Below are 12,404 nucleotides of genomic sequence, written 5' to 3' on the forward strand. Positions count from 1 at the left end.
AGGCCAACTCATGTTGACTAGATATCAGAGGCTACTCCCTTTCCATCCCTCTTTTCTCTGTATGGTAGTTGCTGCATAGCAGTTGCAACCCCTCCTTTTGCTGTGTGGTAGTTGCTGCATGGCAGTTGGAAAATAAAATTACCTCTGAATAGTCCTCTCCTGCAACCAGTCGGACTGGTTGTGGGCCTTCTCTTCAGTCAATCAAACTGGTCCTGGGCTACTAGATGAACCAATGGAAAACCTCTAGAGGGTATATAAATGCTAGAAAATTCTGTAACTAGCGCTTTTGAGTTGCTTGCTCAAGCCCACTCCCACCCTGTAGAGTGAACTTTTATTTAAAATAAGTCTCTGCTTTGGCTGTCTTGCTTGTGCATTTTGTCCAATTCTTTTTCTGAAACTCCAAGAACCTGGACAACTATCCTTAACCAGTAACACCCAGCCTTTCTGGAGCCAGCAGGCTAGAATGACTGAGTCAACCTAACTGCAGAAATGGTGGCCGCCCTTCCCTCTGGGAACTTGTCCATCTCAGACAGTCTTCAGTCTGTTGCACTTGTTGCTGAACTTCCAAGCCAGTGGGTCTTAACTTGTGAGGTACCCTGGAAGTGGGGTCTACAGAACAATGCTGTTTGGCTTCCTGGATTCAGACTCCTTTCTAGGGGAATATACAAATAGATCTCCTGCCTTGCCAGGATTCCCAGGGCCAGAGATTGGAAAACTCCTGTGTCTCTGTATGATCCTGAGTGACTGCTCTGCTGAGACCCCATCCATCTTTGTGTATTGAACTCAAGGTCCTGATGTTGTGGGCTCATAAGTGTTCTCCTGATCCATGGGTTGCAAAGATCCAAGGGAGAAACATGGTTTCCCAGGCGGGGCTGCACAATCCCTCACCACTTCCCTTGACTGGGGGTGAGGGTTCCTTTGGCCCAACACCAATCCTGGGTAGCCATCGCCCCACCATACTTTCTTAGTGGGTCGAGCCATCTGTCTAGTCAGTCTCACTGTGAGAACCTGGACATTTCAGTTGAAAGTGTTGAATTCACACATCATTTTCATTCTTCTCCATGAGAGCCAAGGACCTCAGATGCTTCTACTCAGCCATCTTGGTCCCTCCATTGTTTTGTTACTTTTCAATTATGTAATATAAGATGTTAAACATCATTTCATATACTTACTTTTCATTTGTTTATCTTCTTTCATGAGGTATCTGTTAAGGCCTTTTGCCAATTTTTTAAACAGGTTTTCTCATTGTTGAGTTTAAAAATTATTTGTATATTTTGGATAACAATCCTTTATTAGATGTTTTTTGCAAAGATTTTTCTCCCAGCCGTGGCTTATGTCTCATGTTTTTGATGGTATCTGTAACAGAACAGAAGTTTTTAATTTTAATGAAGTTCAGTTTAACAATCATTTCTTTCATGAATTGTGCCTTTTGTGTTGTATCTGAAAAGTCATTGCCATACTCAAGGTCATTTAGGTTATTGACTTTATTATCGTATAGGAGTTTTGTAGTTTTTCATTTTACACTTAAGTCTGTGATCCATTTTGAGTTAAAATTTGTGAAGGGTGTAAGGTTTGTGTCTATATTTATTTACTTTTTTACATATAGATGTGAAGTTTTTCCAGCACCATTTGTTGAAAATACTTTTTTAACACTGTATTGCCTTTGCTTTTTTGTCTGATATTAGTTGATTATACTTATATAGGTTTATTTCTGAGTTCTTTATTCTATTCTACCAATCTGTCTATTATTTTTTCCAATACAGCACTGTCATGATTACTGTAACTTTATAGGAAGTCTTTAAATCAGATAGTCTTTCCTCTAACTTTGTCTTCCTTCAATATTGAGACTATTCTGGTCTTTTATCTTGTGATATAAACTTGAAAATCAGTGTGTTGATATCCACAAAATACCTTGGGATTTTAACTGGGATTGCATTGACTCTATAGATCAAGTTGGGAGGTACTGATGTCTTGATAGTTTTCCTACCCATTAACACGAAGTTTCACTTCATTTATTTATCTTAAAAATCTTTCATTACATTTTTGTAGTTTCCTCATATAAATCTTGTACATACTTTGTCAGATTTATAACTAAGCATTTCATTTTGGGGGATGCAAATGTAAATGGTAATGTGTTTTTCATTTTAAATTCCACTTGTTCATTGCTGGTGTATAGGAAAGCAGTTGATTTTGTATATTAATTTTGTTTCCTAACTTTGCAATAATTAATTCCAGGAGTTTTTTGTTGATCCTTTAAAATTTTTCTTAATAGGCAGTCATGTCAAATGCAAAAAAAAAAAAAAAAAACCTTTTTTTCTTTCTCCTCTGTCTGTATATATTTTAATTTCTTCTCTTGCTTTATTCCGTTAGTTAGGACTTTCAGTATAATGTTGGGGGAAAAAAACTTGGTGAGAAGAGAAGTCTTACTTTGTTCCTTATCTTAGCAGAAAGGTTTAAGTTTCTCACTGTTACATATAACATTGCCTGTAGTTATTTTGAATATGTTCTTTGTCAAATTGAGGAAATTTGCCTGCATTTCTCATTTCCTGAGAGTTTTGATCATGAATCAGTGTTGGATTCTGTTGAGTGCTTATCTGCATCATTGACATGATTATCTGATATTATTCTTTAGTCTCTTGTTATGATGGATTGCATTAGTTGATTTTTGAATGTTGAACTATCTTTGCATATCTGTGATATATTCAACTTGGTCATTTTGTATAATTCTGTTTATATATTGTTGAATTTGATTTATTAATATTTTGTAGAGGATTTTTAGATCTTTGTTTATGAAAGTGATTGTTCTATAGCTATTTTGGTAATATCTTTGTCTAGTTTTGTTATTTGGGTAATAATGATGCTGGCTTAATAGAATGAGTTAGGAAGTGTTCTCCATGCTTATATATTCTGGAAAAGATTGTAGAGAATTGATATAATTTCTTCCTTAAACGTTCAGTAGAATTTACCAGGGTACGTTGCCTGGGTCTGGGTCTGATGTTGTTTTGGAAGATTATTAATTATTGATTCTGTTTCCTTAATAGATACAAACCTATTAAGATCGTGTGTTTCTTTTTGCATGAGTTTTGACAGTTGTGTGTTTCAATAAATTGGGCAATTTCTTCTTCATTATCAAACTTGAGGACATAAAGTTTTTATAACATTTATTTTTATCCTTTTAATGTTCATGAGATATGAATTGAAGGTCCCTCTTTAATTTCGGATATTAGTACTTTGTGTTGTCTTTTTTTCTTGGTCTGGCTAGAAGGCTATTAATTTTATTGATCTTTTCAAATAACCAGCTTTTGCTTTTGTTGATTTTTTTCTATTAATTTTCTTGTTTTCAGTTTTATGTATTTCTGTTCTAATAATTATTATTTCTTTTCTTCTGCTCACTTTGTGTCTAACTTGCTATTCTTTTCCTATTTTCCTAAGATATAAGCTTAGGTTATTAACTTTAAGTCTTTCCTCTTCTAATATATGCATTCAATGTTACATATTTTCTTCTAAGAACTTCTTAGAGGATTTTCATTTTCATGAATTTCAAAATATTTTAAAATCTCTCCTGGATTTTGGCTTTTACCTATATGTTAATTAAAAATGTGTTGTTTAATCTCCAAATATTTTTATAATTTTCAACTATCTTTCTGTTATTGATTTCTAATGTAATCTCATTGTGTGTGACAGCAGTCATACTATGAATTCTTTTCTTTTAAATTTTTTAAAGTGTTTTATGGCCTAGAATATGTGATCTATCTTGATGAATGTTATATGTTAGCTACAGAAGAATGTATAATCTGCTGATATTGGATGAAGTCTATAGATATCTATTATATCCAATTGATTGATGATATTGTTGACTTCAGTTATGTTCTTACTGATTATCTACGTGCTGGATCTGTCCATTGTTGATAAAAAAAGGTGTTAAATTCTCCAATTGTAATAGTTAATCCATCTATTTCTCTTTGCTGTTCTTCTGTCCTCCTAATTTTTGCCTCATTTATTTTGATGCTGTGTTGTTAAGTGTATACACAGTGAGGATCTTTATGTCTTCTAGGAAGATTGACTTTTTTGTCATTATGTAATGCCCTACTTTATTCTGGGTTCCTTTCCTTGCTCTAAAGTCTGCTCTGTTTGAAATGTATACAGCTTTCCTGCTTTAATTTGATTAGTGTTGGTATGGCATATCTTTATTCATTTATATTGAATATATATATATAGCATATATTAAATATTAATAGTATTAAGAAGAAATAGTCTCATTCTGTTATCTTAATATTATATGAATGGTTAAATTTAACTTTTTTAAGTACATAGTAATAGTCTAATCTGAGCAGTATGTCCTTGAGGAAGTATGTTTATTCTTTAATTTGGAAAGCAAAAGTCCTTAAACTGCATACGATTATTGATGTTTTTAACCATGTGCAATGTTTGTAATGACCAGTAATTCTTATGTTTAATATCCAAGCCATAAAATACTATGTAAGAAACTGTGGGCCTCAGTAATGTTTTTATAATAATGTTGCCAATTACAACATTATTTTATCCAACTATAATAGAGGTGTATACTAATTAGGCTTCTGTACAGCCTGGAATCAGAATCAACCAATTCTTCAAGTTGTAAACAGATCTCCCTCTGCCTCTTAACTGTAACTGTTTGGCTACCATTGTTGCCTACAAAGAGTCATTATTATGGAGTTTCAAAACCCAATCTGAAATCAGACTGTTTGTGTTCGAATGCTGATTCACTGATTCCTAACTTTATGATTAGGAGTATACACTTAAGCTCAGTTTCTTTGTGAAATCAAGAGCAGAATGCCACCTTAAAGGATTATTAGAAGGAATAAACGTATTAGCATTTGTACTTGACTTACATATGGTAAAAGCAATTTATGTGCTAGGTACTTCTACAGCTATGACTACCACAAATATTATACACACACACACACACACACACACACATACATATATGTATACACATTTAAAGTGAATTTCTTGTAGACAACATGCAGTTGGGTCTTGTTGTTTTGTGTTCCACTCTGTGACTATTTCTGTTTTTAATTGGTATATTTAGACTGTAAACAATTAAAGTGATTACTAATACAGTTAGACAAAATTGTGCATTTACCAACGTTCCATTTATCTCCATTCTTTGATTATCTGTATCTCTTTATTTGTATTTATTTATTTATTTTTATTTTTATGTTTGGACACAGGTTCTTACTCTGTCATTTAGGCTGAAGTGCAATGGCACAAGCGCAGCTCACTGCACCCTCAAATTCTCAGGCTCAGGTGATCCTGCCACCTCAGCCTCCCAAGCAGCTGAGACTACAGGCATGCATCGCCATGCCTGTCTAATTTTTGTATTTTTTGTACAGATGGGGTTTCTCCATATTGCTCAGGCTGGTCTCAAACTCATGGGCTCAAGCAATCTGACCACCTTGGTCTCCTGAAGTCCTGGGATTATGGGCATGAGCCACCACGCCCAGCTAATTATTTACTTTTTAATGGTTGCCCTTGGTTTAAAAAATGAATCCTGAAATAGTCAAAATAATTAATTGTTACCAGCCATGTTAACCTCCTGAATATTAACTCTTTTCTCCTTCAATTCACAGAGACTTCTCTGTTGTTTGGGATGTCATGGTTGCTGTGTGGTTTGGAAATTATCTTCAGGCAAAAAGATGGGAGGACTTTAGACTCACCATTTTTTCCCCGTTATTTTCTGAGGCACATTTCTGTGCTATTTAAAGAAAAGTTATGTATGTGTGTATGTGTGTGTGTGAGCATATTGTATGGTAGGAATTTAGGTGTGATACCAGTGACTCCTTTATAATCAGAAGTAGTTTTATTCAATGAATCTTTTATTTTAGATACTTATTTTTTAGTTTCAGAATACTATCTCACTCTTTTTCAGAATTTCTATGTGTCTGTTGAAATGACTCGTTTCTTCACTATTTCTATTTATCTTATTTTTTTGTAGATTATTTAAAATATTTATGACAGCCATTTTTGTCCCTCTGTCTTATTCTAATATCTTTTCACTGTCACTTTGTTCCTAGTAACTTCTTTTTGTTTCTTGTTTTTCTCTCATATTGTAGTTAATATGTTCTTACCTATTTGGTTGTGTAGTAATTTTTTAAATTAACAGTAACCTTAAAATTTATACACTTGTCATTGGTGAAAATACATTACAGATACTCTGAATTGTTTTCTTCTTGTGAAGCTGAGGCTGTTAAATTCCTTCAGATTGGCCTGTTTCCTTAGAAACTTGTTTCAGGCTTTTCAGGACAGATTTATTTAGTTCTGCCCTTTATCTTGAAGCATAGCTGTTTTTCCTAGGATATTGTCTTTCTGATAAGGTATGACACTTCGGGGATTTCTCCTACTACTTAAGTCTTCAATTACAATCTTTGTTTCCCAGAACCAGGAAAGCAGCTCTTGCAGCCTTCTGGCTATTGCTTTCGACTTAGATCCTAGGAAACTCACTCTGGCATTGCAATTGAGGAGTCAATCAAGGATTGAAATGAAACTTTATGCATATTTTGAGTCTCCATTCTTTTCAGGATTACGCCCTTTTGAATTTCCATTCAGTCTTGCATCCTTGCACTTCAATCTCTGACTCTTCCTTGAAGTAAAATTGTTGTTTTCTGCTTGAGCTCTCTCTCTTGTTCACACAGAGAACTGGAGGGTTTTCTTTGGTAAAAAGCTGGTCTTACCAAGTATCCGTCTCGTTTCTCAAGGGTCATATCCCTTTCAGGTTCTACCTGCTTTGGTTACTCTCCAGGGCCTTCAACATTTGCTTTTTAAGATACCCTGTCAGAGTTAATATTCGTAATAATCAGGAGGATTAGTCCAATACAACTTAACTCCATTCTAACCAGAAGTGAAACATAGGGCTTCTCCACGCTACTTGCCTCTTACCCTAATAACATAGGAAACTTAATATGCTATGTCTCTCTTCAATTCCTTACCCCTTCTTGACTCTAATGCCATGTTAATATATTATGGAGCATCAGTTTCTGGTTCTCATAAATACAGTAGTTATCCTATATCCACGGGGGATACATTCCAAAACCCTCAGTGGATGCCTGAAACCACAGATAGTACCAAACCCTATACATACTATGTCTTAATTTCTTTATTCTTCTTCAAAATTTCACAGATAAATTTGTTCTTACCATAAGTCTTAGCAACCTCAGCACACAATTCTTTTTCTTTCTGGATTAAGTCAAGAACTTTCACCTTTTCACTTAAAGGAAGCACTTTATGGCTTCTCTTCTGCATATTCAAATTGCCAGTATCACTTCTCATTCACCTGGGGGCTGGATAAGTAAAATAAGTGTTCTTTGAACAGCAGCACTGCCATACTGCAACAGCTGTAGATCTGATCACCAAAATGGCTGCTAAGTGATTAACTGGCAGGTAGTATATACAGCATAGATTTCAGTGTGGATTCTCTGGACAAAGGAATGATTTATGCCCCAGGTAGGATGGGGCAGATGGTGTGAGATTTATTATGCTCCTCAGAATGGCTTGCTATTTAAATTTTATGAATTGTTTATTTCTGGAATTTTCCATTTAATATTTTTGGACCGTAGTTGACTGCAGGTAACTGAAACTGGGGAAAGTGAAAAAGTGGGTAAGAAGGGACTACTGGATGCTTTTTAAAAATTATTTATTTAAATTAAAATACATTCTACTAAATTATTTACATAACCAAATGATTTGCCAGATCACATTGTTTTTTCTGGTATTCCTTTTCCTTCTTTCTTGACTACATTTTTCAGGAGTTCTTTAAGGAGATCTTCCATGGCCTGCAAATATCTTTACCCTCAAATTTAAATATTATTTTCAATGAATATGAACTTCTAGGATAAATGTTATTTTCTTTTGTTTTGGGTGTATTACTACTCCATTGTATTCATGAATCTAATGATATGGTTGAAAATTCTGATGATAATCTGATTATTGTTTTTTGGTGATTTGTTTCTTCTCTGTCTTTAATGATTGAGAATTTCAACTTTTTAAAATTCTTGTTGATAATATTTTTCAATCGAACTCATATATTTATTTTCTTTAATCTTTGTAAAACAGACTCATTATATCTTCCAATATTCCTTATCTCATGTCTCCTATCATTTTTCTCTTTCTTTCACATATCTTCACTTCTTTTTTATTTATTCTTCATATGTATATTTTATGTTCTTTCTTTATTAAAGGCTTCTGCATCTTTTTATCACTATATAATTATTCTTCTATATCACAAATTGCTTCTTCAGCAATATTCTTCCTAATGTATAACCATCTATTGAATATTTTATTTAACTATATTTTTAATCTATATCTAATTTTTTAATAGCCATTTGTTCTTCCTTCAGGTTTCTATTATGTTATTTATATTTTAAAACATATTTATATCCATATTTTTAAAGTCTTGCTTCGACCACTCCATTGATTCTTCTTTCCTCTGCTCTTATTAAAGACATCCTACCGGGTTAGAAAATTCAGATTTGCTTCAAGAGGTGATTTTGTTTACCGTCTTTATTTTACAGGGCTGCTGGTTCTCAGATGTCTTGAGATTTTTCCTTATAAATTCATTGTTTATTTGCTCGAGACCATTTACCATATTGCCTACTAATTACCTATCAAGGAGATAATAAAAGCATAGACTCTAGGCTGTAAAAACTTCAGCTGAATTGGGTGTAGGGGTCAAAACAACAGGGTGGAGAGTCTCTAAAGTTTCATCTGCTCTCCTGTCAACTACAAATCTCCCCAACTTCAGCTTCAGGCCAGCACTCAAGCAGTTAAGTGTTGGCTGAAATTTTTTTTACATAATTGAACTGACTCTTTTTCTTTCTTGTCAGTTAATTCATATCTGTTTAAATTATATCATTTTACGTGTCTTGATAAAATGAAGAGTTCAAAAAATATGAAAAAAATTTCCAATTAGCAGGATATTTGATATTATATAAACCAAATGTTCCTATGGTGTATTAATCCCCTACTTAATCTCCTAAATTATTTCTAAATATTTCAGAAGCTTCTTGTGCTTTAGATATTAAGATATTCTACCTGGTGATACAGCACTATTAAATATTAATTGTGTTAAGAAGAGATATTCTCATTCTGTAACCTTAATGTTACATGAATAGTTAAATTTAACTTCTTTTAAGTATATATCAATAGTTTAATCTGAGCAGTATGTCCTTGAGGAAGTGTGTTTACTCTTTAATTTGGAAAGCAAAAGTCCTTAAACTGCATATATGATTGTCGATATTTTTAACCACGTGCAAATGTTTGTAAAGCCTAATATTTCTTATGTTTAAAATCCAAGTAATAAAATACTATTTAAAAAACTATGGGCCTCAGTAATGTTTTTATAATAATGTTACCAATTACAACATTATTTTATCCAATTACAATAGAGGTATATGCTAATTAGGCTTTTGTGCAGCCTGGAATCAGAATCAACTGATTCTTCAAGTTGTAAATAGATCGCCTTCTGCCTCTTAAATATAACTACTTGGCTACCATTGTTGCCTACAAAGAGTCATTATTACGGAGTTTCAAAACCCAATCTGCAATCAGACTGTTTGTGTTTGAATGCTGATTCACTGATTCCTAACTTTATGATTGGGAGTATATGCTTAAGCTCAATTTCTTTGTGAAATCAAGATCAGAATGCCACCTTAAAGGAATATTAGAAGGAATAAATGTATTAACATTTGTACTTGACTTACATATGGTAAAAGCAGTTTATGTGCTTGGTACTTCTACAGCTATGACTACCACAAACACCATCACTACTGCTACCACTAATGTTATTGCCACTAATATTATCATTTTTAAAGACATCCTACCAGGTTAGAAAATTCAGATTTGCTTAAAGAGATGTTGCACAGAGTTATAAATTAATTGATAATCTCTTTAAAATTTAATAATAACATTTGAAGTAATTATAAAAGAGAATACTTCATCAATAATTTTAGATACCAGAAATGATTTGCTTTGTAAACATATGTTCATAGAGATAAAATTATTTCCATAATTTTTTCTAACTATGATTAAAGAGAAATTCCTGCGATTTATAAACTAAGCAATTAGCCCTGGAAAAACATTTAGATTCATTAAGATTCTATGAAACTGTATAGCTTGTAAAATGTAAGCTCTTCAGGCTTCATGAAACATAATAAATGACACTTTGTATTATCTATGAACAGAGAGAATCTTCTTTCATTTTGTAGCCTACATAAAAAGTATAATAATAATGCAGGGTAAACTACTAATAAGAGAAACTAATAAGAATCATGTGCTATAGAGAGCATAGCACATACTTCGCACCCTTGCACATTTCCAGAATTGCATTTGTATAGTACTTTTCAAATGTTTATTTAATTGCTTTTAAAATAAATGCATTTTAAAATTCTCACTAACTAATTGTATATTTACTCTTTATAACCTGTTTTTACCCTGGAATCTAATAATGATCATGTTCCTAAACCAATACTGCTCCATATTTATTGACCTATGAGGTGACAATGCTTTTGACAAGTAGACACTTTCATAATGTTGAATCAGTCTGAGAATTCTTGTGCTGAGGGATCATCTACAGGATTTCTGCTGAGTAGATAAACAGCCAAGGCTAAATGGATAACTTCGGATCAAAAGTATTACCGCTGGAAATCTCTATTCCTTACCTATATAACTTTAAATAAATTGGCATAGGATGTTCTTTTTAAAATTTTGCCATTTATGAGTTTTAAAATTTGTTCTTAAAATGTATTTTGTTTGCTTGTTTGTGTGTGAGTTTTAACCATAAATATATAAATTTCCCTTTATTCTGGAAAGATTTACAGAGTGATCACCATGTACCAGGTGTAGGGGTAGGAGCTGAAACTGTCTAGAACAGAATTGACCCAAATCAAATATTTAAAATGGTAACAGCTGGCCGGGCGCAGTGGCTCACGTCTGTAATCCCAGCACTTTGGGAGGTGGAGGCAGGCGGATCACCTAGAGGTCGGGAGTTCGAGATCAGCCTGACCAACGTGGAGAAACCCCATGTCTACTAAAAATACAAAAAATTATCCGGGCATGGTGGTGCATGACTGTAATTCCAGCTACTTGGGAGGCTGAGGCAGGAGAATCGCTTGAACTCGGGAGGTGGAGGTTGTGGTGAGCAGAGATCCTGACATTGCACTCCAGCCTGGACAACAGGAGCGAAACTCCGTCTCAAAAAAAAAAAAAAAAAAAAAAAAAAATAAATAAATAAATAAAAATAAAAATAAATGGCAACAGCTCAGTGAGTTCTTCTTAAGTAAAGTTTACAGCGCATAAGTCTAAGTAGATGGAAAATATTTTATAATTTTGATTATGTATTTGTTTTCTCACCTCAATTTTTTTGGAAAATACCAAGTGGTTTCCCTCTTCCTCTCACTTTAATATGGAACTATCATTAACTATTTCTCTTTTGAGAACACATATACATATAGTAGTATATATATAAATAATATATAGTAAATACAAGTATTTAATACTTGCAGATCACTTTTATATGGTATCTCATTTCATTTTAATCTAATGATATTAAAGTCATTATCTCTTATTAATAGATGAAGAAATAGAAGCAAAGGAACATCTAGACACTTCTCAAAGTCACACAGATAAACATTTCTCATTCCAATACAACCTCAATTAAAGTAAAACCAGTGTCTCTTTTTGTCTACCATTGTAGTAGCGCCTAGCACAGTGCCTGGCATAGTTAAGGTGATTGATGTGTATTTGTTGAATCAAAGAAGAAATGAAAGTTTAAGTCCAAAGCTTTGTCTTTACAAAGTGATGAGGGAGGTACATATTTAGTATTTTTTTTATATATATATATACCCACACACACACACATATAATATATATATATACACACATACATTTTTTTTCCTAGAGGCCAGGCACCATGTTGTGTTTTGTATTTAGTTTATTATTTAATCCGTTAAATGAACAATTTATTTAAAAGATAACTCTTTTTGCCTTTATGTCATAAATACAAAACTGAGTTTGGCAAGATTGATAACTTGTTTTAGCTCCATAGCCAGTATGAGCAAGACCTGATGTTTAAATTAACCTTTCTTATATCAAAATCTGTATACTTTTTATTATATTATGAGATATATGAACTAAATAGGTATAAAATGGATCTTGGGAGTACTTTAACATTAATATTGGACATTTTTACTTAATTCAAAATAGGTGTTGAAAGGTACAAAAGTAATTGATCTTCATTCAGAGAACTGTGACCTGACCATTGTTTAGGTTACTGACAAATCAGCGTGTTGTAACTCTCATTAACATTAGTGAAGTTATTCATAGTAAGTAAATAATTACTAGAATTTATTTTAGAAACTTCGTGATTTAAG

The 12,404-nt window shown here is 33.0% G+C and overlaps 1 protein-coding gene across 3 annotated transcripts in view; it reads right to left on the bottom strand.

Annotated features, from left to right (window-relative positions):
* TTR (transthyretin) overlaps positions 1 to 12,404 on the bottom strand; it is a 1,143,467-nt gene that overhangs the window by 884,510 nt on the left and 246,553 nt on the right. The window lies entirely within an intron of this gene.

Source organism: Macaca thibetana, chromosome 18, assembly GCF_024542745.1.
Source record: "Macaca thibetana thibetana isolate TM-01 chromosome 18, ASM2454274v1, whole genome shotgun sequence".
Taxonomy (NCBI): Eukaryota; Metazoa; Chordata; class Mammalia; order Primates; family Cercopithecidae; genus Macaca; species Macaca thibetana.